The sequence below is a fragment of the Seriola lalandi genome, unplaced genomic scaffold (assembly GCF_002814215.2).
Source record: "Seriola lalandi dorsalis isolate HSWRI2012SDOR001 ecotype SW California unplaced genomic scaffold, Sedor1 jcf7180002054323, whole genome shotgun sequence".
Taxonomy (NCBI): Eukaryota; Metazoa; Chordata; class Actinopteri; order Carangiformes; family Carangidae; genus Seriola; species Seriola lalandi.
The window spans coordinates 145,916-150,699 of record NW_019524876.1 but is presented as its reverse complement, the minus strand read 5'-3'; the positions used below and the strand labels follow the sequence as shown (position 1 = coordinate 150,699).

Sequence of the window (4,784 nt, the reverse complement as noted above, 5' to 3'; positions counted from 1 at the left end):
TTAAAATGTGCTTGCTGTTGTGCACATATTGGAGAACTATTTCTCCATTTACAGACATCAACTGCAACAGTCACAGTGACCATATTTAAATTAAAATTGTTGTTTTTCTTGCTGTTGTAATTCCTCCTTTTCATGCAGGCTATTATCTATTTTTTTTATTGTCATTATCTATGCAGAAATGAATTCTAAAGTTCAGCAGAAGCTATTATGAAACTCCACCAGCCTGAAATAATCAAATCAAATGGATATCTTCCAAAGTGACCGTCTGTGTGCTTTTGTACAATACTCCCTGTTTTTGGTTACCTGGGGTTTCTTTGCTGAGCTGCCGTAACACAATGAAGAAACACAACCATGTCTTTGCTGACCCCGTCCACAGCAGTTCATCATTCAGCTTTTGTGCTGATGCTCCTGCTGCTTCTCTAAACTGGCAGCGTGCTGATCTGAATCCGCTGCAGGTAATAACACTGTCTCTAGACAGCTCACACAAGCCCACGTCAAATATCCCAAACTATCACTTTAAGAACAAGCAAGCAAGTTTTACAGCAAGTAAAATGTGTTTACTTGTCCTTTAATGTTGTCCCAGGTTGGTTCAGTCAGGTTAAACTCTCCTTTTTCTTTTTGAGTTTGCAGAGTTGAGCCTCAAACAAGTTTTTATCCCTTTCCATATGAATTAAGGCCAGAACGGTCAAGAGATTTCACAAGTAAGCAAAACACATTTTTGAGTGTTTTAGTATTCAGTCTGTTATTAGCCACCTCGCAAACAACTTCAACAGTTTCAGATTGGACATGAAAAAAAAAGACATATATTAAGCTGTGCATATATTTTCACAACCCATCCATGGAACAAGAGAGCGATACTCCGAGAGAACTTCACACACTTTTTATGTGTGGGATGAAATGTTCCTTTTACCTTGATTAACCTCTCCGGATTCATCCCTTGCCAAATCAGCGCCTCACCTCATCTCTGCAGCAGCTTCGCTAATGAGGCTTTCTCAGTGAGGGCAGGAGTCGGTGCTGATGTTCTCAGTGGCAGTTATACTTTGCAAATGTGTTTTATGGCACTGATGTCAGAACATGTCTCTTTTACGTCTGACACAAGTTTCACACATAATTGTATTCATGATTCATATGGCGTTTCATTAAGAGTTACCAAGACATTTGTTTAGTCAATGAATATAGTTTATATATTTTTATGCATTAAGGCATTACAGTATGTTTTCATCCATCCCATATCTCAGGAGTCACATGAGGGAATTTCTTAAAACTTGCAACAAACATTCACTTGGGACTCAAGGATGAACTGATTAGATTTTGGTGGTCAAAGGTCAAAACGCATTGGCTATAACTCAAGAATTCATATGACACCGTTTAACAGAAATGTCTAATAGGATGAAATTAGGAAGTGATGACATTTTATATCCAAATGGTCAAAGGTCAACTTCACTGTGACGGTATAATGTTCTGCAAAAACACTTCTGGCCATTATTGAATGCTGCAACTTCTGGCAGGAGAGACTGTGACCATATGTTCTGGCTGCACATGGTCAGTCATAATGTAAATATTGTTTTCTCTACATTTATGTCTTTTTTTCCCCATGTGAAAATATTTAGTGTAAATTCTGAAAGGTTTTTTTTTTTAAATCATCTTAATCATCCACTCAGTTATTTAAAACGTGAGGCCTATCTGAAAACGTTATTTCTGATTGAACAATTTCTTTCCCACTAGCATGTTATATCCACACATATGAAGTTAATGACCTCAGATAATGGAAATGATGCTTAAATAATCTCATTACAAGCCAGTATATTTTCCTTCCATTTTTCAGTGTTTGTGTTGATCCTGGATAGGGAAGTAAATTACACCTTTGACACATTTATGAATAAAAGTGATTTTTTAGAGATAACAGCTGCAGCTCAAGGTCGACATCTGCTGACAGGTTTGTATGTTACAGTTACCACTTCATCATGCTCACTAATGCATTTTCCCTCAAAATAATGATGAAGTTCAATTGCAATGCATTTAACTAACCCTCGTGTTAATGTACAAGAGTATATTTTAAATTTTCGAAACTGAAAAATAAAAGTTTTTTTTAATAAAAAGCTGAAGTACTGGGGGAGAGTGAAGTAAGTAGACATCTGCTGTTAAATAGGTTTGTTTTCCCTCTGTTAGTATTAGTTGTCTATACTGGGTAGTACATCAGCCCCAGACAGAGAACAACTGACCATCCCCAGGCCTGTACCAGGATTTGTGTAGTATAATGGTATTTCTTTTAATTTGGTTTTGAATGTTCCTGGCAGGGTGGAGCTGGAGAGACGTTAGTCAGACTTGTTAATGGATAATGGTAATGGTTTGAAGGTTACTGCCATTGAAAGCCACTAAAAAAAATCACTTATTCACTTATTAATCAGCCTGTTTAACAGGATACTGTGATAGTAGACATAGTTTTACCAGGTGCAAGAATAGCTTCCTTCCGCAATGACAATTAAAAAGGTAAACTGACTGTATACAAATGTAAATGTTTGACATTTGATTGTAGTTGTATTGTTTTTGGTTTGTCAGTGATTGGGAGTTTTATCAAGTATAATACTGATCAATCAGAAGCACAAGTCTGACATCTAGTGGTGAACTTTTAGACTGTGCCACAGTTGCACAGTGAATGTTGAAATATTTAACCTTCAGTTTTCTACATGTGCAAGTCTGTTTAGCCAAATCTGATTGTGTTGGTTTGTGCAGAAATTTACAGAAAATAATTAAATATTTAAAGATTTTAGGAATTCACTGATAATTGTCTGTTCAAAAATCTGAAAGCTCTTTGAGGAAATAAGATGACAAACAAATTAACCATATTAATAGTTTTATTAATTTCAACATTTCCAGATTAATTCAGTGGGTGCCACACATCAAATCTTGAGTTAATGTATTTCGAGCTTTTTAAAAATGTAGCTCCTATACAAACAATCAGTATCTACCCATCAATTCCACTCAATAAGTAAGATAATGAAGTGTTGTTCCCTTGCCACGGCAGCACAAAATGACACACAGCAATGTGATGACACAACACTGACCACATCTATTGTGTATCACAGTCAACAATTAAGCGATGCACTGCAGTGATACAAACTGTGGTAAAAATAAACTCATCTTCTCACTAACCTACCTTCTCTTGCTGATTAATGGATGAATCCAGAAATTAGACTGCTCCGTTAGGCCCTACACCAGGATCTCTATTTATAGAACTGTGTTTAAGAGGTCAAAATGAAAGCAGGAACTGTGATGGAGCTGAAACTCAGCTCATCCACTGCAAACCAACCTCTTACCATCTTTGACCCTTTACTCCTATGCTGTTCTCTGTTTCTAGTGATAACATTGGACCTGAATATCTATGAGTGCATTTCATAAAATTATGTTTTCATATCTTTCACCTGCAATACACCTCATGTTACCTGATGTCCAATCACCTTGTGCCACATTGACAGGGACGCTGTATTTACATAAGATACAATCTGTCAGACAACCACATCTTTAAACACGTCTGTAGTTTTCATGCCAACGTTAACATTCAACACCATTACATAACATTATTGTTTGTCTTTTATATCATCTGCATATTGCTTGTATATTTTGTATTATGTATAAATAATATGTACACTGTCTGTATGTTGTCTCTATTACTGGAGAGTCACAGCAGCCGGAACCAAGTTCCTTGTGTGTGTTAACATAGTTGTAATAAATCTGATTTTGATAACAGGCAACCTCTCACTTTAGCAAGGCTCACTGCACTGCACCAAGGAAACAAGATAATGATTATAGTCTATACTTGTCACATCTACATTCGTTTTTCCATTATCATTCAACTGTGTATTAGGGCTGCAGCTAATGATTGTATTCATTATTAATTATGATATTAAGCTTGATTAATCATTTAGCATACAAACATAAATATCATAAAGTGTCTGTGACAAGTTCTCAAAGCCCAAAGTGATGTCTTCAAATTGCACAGTCCAAAAACCTGTAAGTACTAATTTTACTGGTATGATATGAAGTACACAAATATAAGTTTGAGAGGTTTTACTTAATGAGATATCAAAATTATTGATTTGTCAATCCACATTTTAAACCTATGATGTATGACCTTGATGTGAATGCTCGGCGCTCAGCTCGCTTTAGGTCCAAGTGTCACTTCCAGCCAGTTCAAGTAAACAACCTTCTCTCAGCCTCTGCTGCAACTGATTACAGCTGAGTGTAGGATGTTTACACGAACTGAGTCTGAACAACTGTTATTTAAGACAAAGGCCACCAAAATACAAAGTAACGGGTTAATACGACGTTCCCAAACAAATACATTTGGACATTAAAAGAGCCGGTCAGATAAATGGACAAAGCACATTTGTCCTTTTCTGTGTAGCTGGAGGCAGTCGGCAGCAGCAAACATCAGACTGAAAGCTCTTCGGATAGACAGCTTCCAGTCGGGGATGTTTACAGCCCCAAACTACCAAGTGCATTTGTAACCTCGGCCCCTGACAGCGAAGTGCACAGCCAGAGACAAAGGCACAATGTTGACAAGTCATGGAAAATCCGGACAGCAGGAACAGGACTCACAAGTTGATGGCTTCCTCTCATATTTTCTAAGTTGTGATGTCACTGTCAAACATGTTTCTACCTGCAGGTGTCACTTTCATGGGGGCAGGAAACAGTATGGGAAATGATCATCTGACCAGCGTGACACACTGACTGCTGCTGTAGATGATGAATCCAGATTCCAGCATCAAAGGCATTATTGTCTT

General features: G+C 37.2%; 1 long non-coding RNA gene across 1 annotated transcript; it reads left to right on the top strand.

Moving 5' to 3' along the window:
- The first annotated feature begins 7 nt into the window (after positions 1–7).
- LOC147819087 (uncharacterized) lies at positions 8–3,152 on the top strand. The gene is made up of 2 exons (XR_015437292.1): positions 8–455; positions 631–3,152. It is a non-coding gene; the product is annotated as an uncharacterized LOC147819087 (long non-coding RNA).
- Positions 3,153–4,784: the final 1,632 nt, after the last annotated feature.